General features: G+C 42.8%; 1 protein-coding gene across 2 annotated transcripts in view; it reads right to left on the bottom strand.

Moving 5' to 3' along the window:
* The window catches only part of LOC138973340 (PH domain leucine-rich repeat-containing protein phosphatase 2-like), a 56,462-nt gene extending 49,646 nt beyond the window's left edge, over positions 1–6,816 (bottom strand). For both annotated transcript variants that reach the window (XM_070346069.1, XM_070346076.1), the window contains exon 1: positions 6,504–6,816. The gene's annotated coding sequence lies outside the window, so the exon portion shown is untranslated. The remainder of the gene's footprint in view (positions 1–6,503) is intronic.
* Positions 6,817–8,851: the final 2,035 nt, after the last annotated feature.

The raw sequence follows: 8,851 nt of genomic DNA, 5'->3' as shown, positions 1-8,851 counted from the left end.
TCTCCAGTATACCTGTGAACTCCCACAGGCTACATATCAATAACTCTCCCCACAAAACGTGATAGCTCTCAAACCGTCTCAAACATCCATCACAATCTAAAACCAACACAGCACTACATCCTAACCTCTTCTACTCCGAATTATATCCCATCTCGGCCAAAGACCACCTAGCAACACATCCACCCCGGCCACGTATACCTGGCGACCGTGTCAAGCGGTGACGGGGTGGGCAGACGTCAGAGTCAACACGCGGTCCAAAGCCCGAACCAACAAAACTGACTGCAGTCACGAACTCGGGGCAGTGAAACCTGGACTGGGGTGCAGACTCGTTAAAGTTGAACTCGCGGTCAAGATCAGTGTTGACCTTGTGTTCATCAGTCACTGAATTAAAGTTAACTGCATCAGTATCCTCACCAATGGGTTTTGATAGTTCTTTGTTTCTCTTTTCTGCAAGACATTAGAACCGTTATCTTTTGATTAATTTTTCATTACAAAACAAGGAACCACGTCATCAACAGAAATGGGCTCTCCTACCATGTTTACATTTGGTGTTACTGACAAGCCGGAGAGGCATTTCTAATCTTAGAAAGGGGTAACATTGAGCAAACAGAATCTCAAGACATCAGCTTCATTTGAGCCTGACTCAGCCTGCCACATACCTGATGACCTAGACAGTGGAAAAAGGACGAAAAAGTTAATTTGGTCCTAGCTCGCTCTTCGTAAAAAAAAAACCCACCAACAACTTGACTTGACGCTGTAAGTTTAGCGTCCAATTGGTAATACGACGAGGATAATATAGTATTATATTTTGACGCCAACAAGCCCACTGCGACTGTCTTCTTCGACACGCCAGCATGTAGAGGCTTAATTGTCTCGATCTCGTCAAAAACTTAAAAGTACCTTCCGTCTCATGTTGCCCAGCATATCAGCCACCATAGACATGTACAGGTTTTTATTTGGAATAACAATATACTTCCACTTGGACACATACCAAAAATCAACACCCTGACTGTTTGCTGTGGGGAGTTGGATTTTTTTGGATGATTTGTTTTTAACGCAACCAGTGACTTTTACGAAATTAATTCATAAAACATTCCCACTGTGTACAAAGATCAGCCAGACACTTCATTTTTGGAATGCGATTAAGTGAAGAGTTGTCCTATCCCATGTAAAACCAGATCTGAGACGGTGAGTGGAATTGTCTACACGTTTGATTTGTTTGTTTGGTTTTTGCTTAACGCCCAGCCGACCACGAAGGGCCATATCAGGGCGGTGCTGCTTTGACATATAACGTGCGCCACACACAAGACAGAAGTCGCAGCACAGGCTTCATGTCTCACCCAGTCACATTATTCTGACACCGGACCAACCAGTCCTAGCACTAACCCCATAATGCCAGACGCCAGGCGGAGCAGCCACTAGATTGCCAATTTTAAAGTCTTATGTATGACCCGGCCGGGGTTCGAACCCACGACCTCCCGATCACGGGGCGGACGCCTTACCACTAGGCCAACCGTGCCGGTTTGTTTACACGTGAAGGGATACGTTTTTAAATATATGTACCCACACATGAGGTATCACACATGAGGTATCACACGACCACCGTACCCTTGCTATACTGAGTAGTACAGTCAAAACACATTAAGTTTGTTGGACTGCTTTTGTAGAATACTCGGAAGATAAAAGACCTGAAAAAAGGTACAAGATTTGCTTTGAAGATGAGACCTTCACCGCCCGTGGACTGAAATTATCTTTCACTCGAATAACACCTGCTCATGTTACATCCGTTGCAAAAAAAAAAAAAAAACCCACCCAGAAAAGAATAAAGAAAAGGAAAAGATATAAAACAACCTCACAACACGCTGAGTGAGAATGCCTTTCAGTCGACTAACACCTACTCATGTTACATCCGAACATAAACAAGAAAACACAACAGAAGAAGAAGAGGTGTACACGAAACTTGAAAGATGCGGCTAGCGTGAGTAATCCAAACTTTCACAAAAATATTTGCTAGATATATATGCAACACGGTTCGGCAATCATGCGGGGATAAACTATAATGGGATGAATAGAGGCTGGAGACAGGTGAATGAAAATCCAGTGCCTACCGCACAGTCTGACAAATCCACCTTTTTTTCAAACGATGAACACTATCATGTTCCACCCAGGCACAGTGCCAGTGGCGTGGCCGTTTTAAGAGTGCTTGCCAGCGGGCAACAAGCACCTTGTCATTTTGACCACAGCTTGCTGTCAGGCATTTTAAGCTCCCTACATCCCTTCGGTAGATGATCATAGAGACTGAAAAAACTATCAATTTTCAAAGGGTAAAAACCACCACAGACCTCAGCAATCACATCATAACTTGTATGCCAGAAGGCCACAAGAACCATGTCGTACTGTATACGAGACCTATGCAGCTACCTACATCTCGAGAGTGTCTGATTGTAGAGACCAGCAAAACCTTATTTCTAAAACGACAGACTGATCTATCGCATACCAGAATGGTCGTATCAAGAGTTGTTAACCAAAAGGCCAGAAGAACCTTGTTATACTGTAAACGAGACCTGTACAGCCTGCTGTAAGGCGTTCTGGTCAATATTTGCACCCTTGATGGCAAATTTTAGAAGTCGTCGAACCATCATATTTAAAACTATCAAAACAACCAAATTCTCGTACCACAGCGAGCATATCCAGAACTTCAAAACAGATAGACTGCAAACGTTCCTAAATTCAGAATAAAAAAACCACCCAGAAGTTTAAGTTATTGGAACGTTTAATTCATGAAAAATCAAAACATTTGTTGATTCATACTCGTATTCACAACTAGAAGACAAGAAGTACCTTGTTGTTTTATATGAGGCCAATACAGCCTCGCATGATCAGGCATCTACAATCATTCAATGGTTAATCGTAAAGACTGACACACCATCATTTTTCAAACAATGGAAACCATTAGATACCACATGAGCTGTTATAGCCAGAAGGCCACAGATTGTGATGCCCTTAAACTTTGTATACAATAGCTATACAGCCTACTGTCGGGTCATTGCAATCTACCCTAATCCTTTCAATAGCTATACTACTGTGAGAGATCTTCGGGCCCAGGGCTGGACACAAGGGTTTATTACCTGTTTTGCGGGTACAACATACCTGTTACTCGACACTGACCAAAGGGGTCAGGCCGTATAACAAAACCAGCGGACTATCATTATTACAATCCCCATGGCCCATTGGGATACGGTGTACTGGCGGACGGGCTACTTTCATTGAAATGTCCTGTTGACATTAGTAACTTTCATTTTATAGCGTTTTAGGCGAAGGGGGTGGAGTGGGCGCGGCGGTTGGGTGAGGGCATTGGTAGAAGCCATTTTCTGCCGCCAAGGATTGAACTTTAAGACACGATAATACTTATGGCCTCATCAAGACTTTGGCTGATCTGCGGGGTGGGAGTGATAATCAAGTAAGTATGGTTTATTCAGCATTGGTTTGGAGGAGACACATGTAACGGGGGCTCTAGCGTTCTTAACTAATACCGAAATGAAACAAGGCGACATTGCAAAAATGTTGACAGCTATTACAAGGATCTTGCAGACGGAGATGAGGACATTGGCAACGGTTGGCAATGCAACTAGGAGGAGAAGTCGGCCCTACGTTGGTAACGCTGACAGCTGTTGGTACAGTAATTGGTCCTCTCGGCTGAGTCAACTCACTAAAAGCTGATAACACAGATTCTTTTTCATATTGAAGAAAAGTCCAAGCGAATGGAACGAGAAGAGACAGTTAAAGGTTATAGGGGTAGACAAGCACATTTATCTTATCTTGGCAAAAAAAAACTAAACAAACGTTAAACCCACAACCAACACAAACCCACACATAACTCAAGCAGTGTTGTTCCCAGATTCAGAAGACAATAGGTCCGTTAGACCTGGACTGAATGTCCGCAGATGTTGGCTAAAACAACATTGTTCAGTCAAAAGACCTCCACTATGTCAAAAGTGTATGACGGTCAACAGGCTAGGGGTCACGACAATGAGTCATATGAAAAAAGTATGCGTTAGTGACCGAAGACCGAGGCCTGGGAACACCTCTGCCAAAAACACAAATAAAAAAAACTGTAAAAAATTGTAGCGAAAACTATACCTCCCTGCGTAGCCTAAGCAAACCAAATAAACCAAATAATTAAGGCATACTATTCTTCTTTATATGTATATATGTCAACTTATGAACTTACCAAAGGTTCCCAACTATCATTGTACTGTAACAGTTTATTGAACCAGCGACCTAGCAATCCACTAACAGATTCCGCCTTTCCCTCACCCCCCCCCCCAAAAAAAAAACCCCAACAAAACAACACCAAACAAACAAAAAAAACCCACCAAAACACACCCAACAACACTCAAAAACAACCACCAAAAAACACATCTGCGGACCTCAACTGATAACACATTTCATTTGCAGCATCTTCAAACCACAAACTTCCCCAACGGGTCTGTACAATCTACGCGTCATGATTCTCTCGCTGAATGTTCCCACCGCCATGAAAGGATGTGGTGTCCCTATTTAAAATTCCAACGCCTCAAAACATCCCATTCATCTTGCTGGGTTTTTTTTTGGCAGGTGGCTGTGAAGAGAATTCAGGTTATCGTTGCGCAGTATATCTGGGTGACGACTCTAATGTCGCCGTTTTCCTCTTTCTCAGTCGCTGCAAGTTCCCATGGTTGAGTTTCACGGCGAGAGAAACTATCAACTAGGTTGGGTTTTTTTTTACACCGTCGTTGTATGCGAAACATTGTACTGGGGCAACAGTCGTTTGTAGGGATACTAAGCATCAAAACCTTAATGAGTTAGAGTTTGAACTACATGTATTTGTAGCTACAGTTATTTGAGGCACATCTCTAGCCAGTACGCGTGTGTATTAATGTTTACGAACAATGGTGCTATTTGTGAAAGGGTATGCCAGCAATGTTCACAAGTGACGCAGTTTAAATGCTATGTAGAGTTGGTTTTAAGTATCAAGTTTTGTCGTAATTTGAGGTACAGACAGCCCGTACATCTGTATTCCGAGTCTGTATCAAAGATCCTAGAGATCTGAGTATTTAGTCGTGAGAGAAGCCTTAATATAGCTGTACAATGTTACGTCCACAGAAATACCCGAGGATGCTATGTTTGCACGTTATATTTTACAACAGAATCTATGGTAAGAACATTAGAAAAGAGAAAACCCTTAGCCATATATACATTTTTGTCAGTCTACGGATCGTACCCAAGGACCTCTTTGTTGTAGGTACACGTGTATATTTACGAAAGCACTTTTACAAGTCAGACTAACACAGCTCAGTGTTTGTTTTTTATGTGGCGGGTGTGTTTGGCTCAGTTGTAGGTCTCAGTAAATTGTTGAATGTTTAGCGCACGAGGAAGTAAATTCCAAATGGGAATGTTCTGCTTTTATCAAAGAAATAAAATCAGCGATTTGCTCTTCAAGTGTCGTATCATGAAAATGCTAAAGAGCACACACGCACACGGTCACACATTTACGCTTTACAAAATATACATGGAGGGTGACACAAAGACGGACATAAATAAACACATATACACACACTGACACAAACGGGCAGACAGACAGACAGACAGACAGACAGACAGACAGCTTGATAATTTTGATAACGCTAAGACACTACACACAAACACACACACACACACACACGCACGCACGGGCACGCACGCAAATACTGACACACTAGCTGTTACACGCATGGTATGGGAACTGAAACAGCCTTCTTCGAAAAGATCTACCGAAGGACTATCTTTCGTTTAGATTTAGATCTGTTGCTTTCTTTTTCTTAGATATATCTATATTCTCGTGTGTTTACACATAATTATATTCATCTTTAATCAGTAACTGTTTCACAGGAAATCCACTTACGCATCAGTCAAAAATGCTAATCTTTCGTAGGTGTTACTCTCTTCTGATTATTCTTTTAACAATGCCATTCAGTCTTGTCTACAAATGACAAGACACACAGTATAAGTAACAAAGCCGTCGACATTCAGTGTTGCCCTTGTTGTTAAACCGTTTTGTGTGCATAATTATATTGTTTCCTGTTGTACTTTTTACAAGACAAGTTATTTACAAAATTTATCCGAAAATAACAGACATTTCTGCTTTGAAATAAATGAATTCAGACCGACATCAAGGAGTTTCATGCCAAGAATCCTATCAAGGGAAATATCATTATCATTAATAATTCCACGTTCATCATGGGAGAAACTCAACAGATCTGATACAATATTATTATTTGACAGCAGTTGTCTGATAAGATTTGCTCAAACTCGGTGTCTGTCACACTAATATGCTCTCAAGAATTCACGCTCACAACAATCCCATCCCATCCACCACGAGGTTTCACAACAAAGAAGCAGACGACACATTAATCATTCACTGAGTTATCACACCCAACAGCCGACAGGTGTCTTAAGTGGGACAAAACTTTGATAAAACTTACCCCGAAGTTTCTCACTCAAACAGCCGGAATTCCTCGGCACCGTTGTAGCAAAAATCCAAGGGTAGTTGTGGACACACTTACACTGCAGGCCCGCAAACACAGACACAACACAACACAACACAACACAACTATTCCGCGGCTAGAGAGGTCAGTTCAAACTGCTTCCTCTGTCAGGCACTCTGAGGCTTTGAACAAATACCCGGTCTTCATACCCGGCTCAATGATTCACCCTGTACAAAGCTCGCGAGATATGGTTACTAGCTGTAGTAGTAGTAGGCAGCTAACTTTAGACTAGCCTGCGAGAAGCTATGATAAAAAAGAAAAGGGGAGACTTTTTGAGAGGGGCAGGGTCGTTTGTGGAGTGTGACGTTCCCTTCAGCGCGATGTGCGGAGTCCCCCCACCCTCCGCGTGCGACGTGATGGGACGAGGAACATGTTTTTCCCCACAAAACCTACTCCCTCACCTTCCCCCTACCCCCACCCCCTTCCTTCCAATAATTCCCCCATGCATCCCTGGCTTTTTGATTCAGAGACCTTCACCCTCCGAAAAAGTCTCCTCCCCCCGCCTCCTCTCTTCTAATGTTTATACATTGTGGTGACATACATCAACTCTCTTTTATTATGATAAGAACGACAGGTAAAATGTAGGCTATTCTTAATTGTTCTTTTTGATTCTTGAAAACATAAAAACGAAAGACCTCCCCCCCCCCACCCTCCTCCGTAAACATGGCAATTGTTTTGCATTCCTTGACATGACGGGACAGGAAGACCAGTTTTGACAAAACTACTCTCCCTCTCATGCCATCCCTCCCGCTTTCGCAGTTTCCCCACGCAACTGGCTTTCTGATTCCTACACTTTCTACAACCCCCCCCCCCCAACCCCCTCACGTCTTCCTCCTCATTTATTGTCTGTTCTGTATGGCGACACAACTGAATTTCTTTTTTCAAACAAGTATAAATCGTCGGTTTTTTTAGACTCTATTGTAGTCTGGGGACTCGTGGCAAGAATACACCACAATACTGCAAATCATTGAACAAATTGTAGTTTTCTCAGCAATTGCACATAAAAGTACAAAGAATCGATTAAGAGGATGACACAAGTCATCCAGCAAGTATGAAAGGGTGAAAAAATTAATTAAATAAAAATCGTTTCGAAGGTAAACAAGGCAGTGCGGGAGATAACTCCAACACGAGTTATCCGCGACCTTGGGAATATTAGCCAATCAGATTTTAGACGTATCGCTTTGCGCGGAATACTTGTCGTCTGCTTGAAGAACAACAGCATGGCGTTTGAATTTGCAGAATGAAGGCGCCTGCTATATATTTTGCACCCACGACCTTCGAGTAAACGGTAAGACGCTTTCAGTTACATGTATACATGTTTTTAATGGGGGGGGGGGGGGGGGGGGGGAGGGTAGACGGGAGGGGGTGAGGGGGGCGCGAAAGTGATTGCAACGAATGCCAGATCTGTATCTGTAAAAACCACTTCTGTCATTTGATCGACGGAAGGGAGGTGCGCATATAAATAAGTCCTAAACTGGGTGGAGATCAGATTTAAAGATCTCCATAGATCCTGCCAGAACTTGATCGTCCTGTAGATGGTTCCAGTCTACGATCGTCCTGGGAAAATAAGAGTTCCTGTGAAAGCAGCGGCTATTGTCCGTAACACTAACACTGTTTCAACACTATTTGTTGACACAAAATCTTGGAAACGCCTTGCTGTTTAGATCTGTTCGTGTTTACCTTGCTTTCGTTTTTAGGTGGCCCTGACAGTCAGAAATCAAATTGAATTTTGTACATCTTCGATATGTAGGTAATTGGTAATTAACTCTTGAATCTTGATGATGTTATTGCATGTACAGAAATCGGTACGACAGTCTATTAACATTATATATGTATCATAAGAAAACACAGACATTTGAAGTGCATGCTTCATTCAATCCACGTGCGTTTTGCGTGCGGTCACTACTGGGTTCTCTCATTCGCTGCACAGAGCCGTAGACGATCATGTCACATATATAATGTAACCTAATACTCTAGCCATGCGTGTTGGTACGTGTGTGTGTGTGTGTGTGTGTGTGTGTGTGTGTGTGTGTGTGTGTGTGCGTGCGTGTCTGTGTTTGTGTGGGTGTGTGTGTTAGTGTGTGCGTATGTGTGTGTGCCGTGTGCGTGCCTGTGTGGGTGTGTAGAGAGAGAGAGAGAGAGAGAGAGAGAGAGAGAGAGAGAGAGAGAGAGAGAGAGAGAGAGAGAGAGAGAGAGAGAGAGAGAGAGAATGTATGTGTGCATGTGTGTGTTTTTATGTGTGTGTGTGTGGGGGGGGTAGTTAAGTCGCATACAGCATTGTCTTT

The sequence above is a fragment of the Littorina saxatilis genome, linkage group LG1 (genome assembly GCF_037325665.1).
Source record: "Littorina saxatilis isolate snail1 linkage group LG1, US_GU_Lsax_2.0, whole genome shotgun sequence".
In the NCBI taxonomy this organism is placed as follows: Eukaryota; Metazoa; Mollusca; class Gastropoda; order Littorinimorpha; family Littorinidae; genus Littorina; species Littorina saxatilis.
The sequence above is the reverse complement of the archived record's forward strand: the minus strand, read 5'-3'. Positions and strand labels throughout refer to the sequence as shown.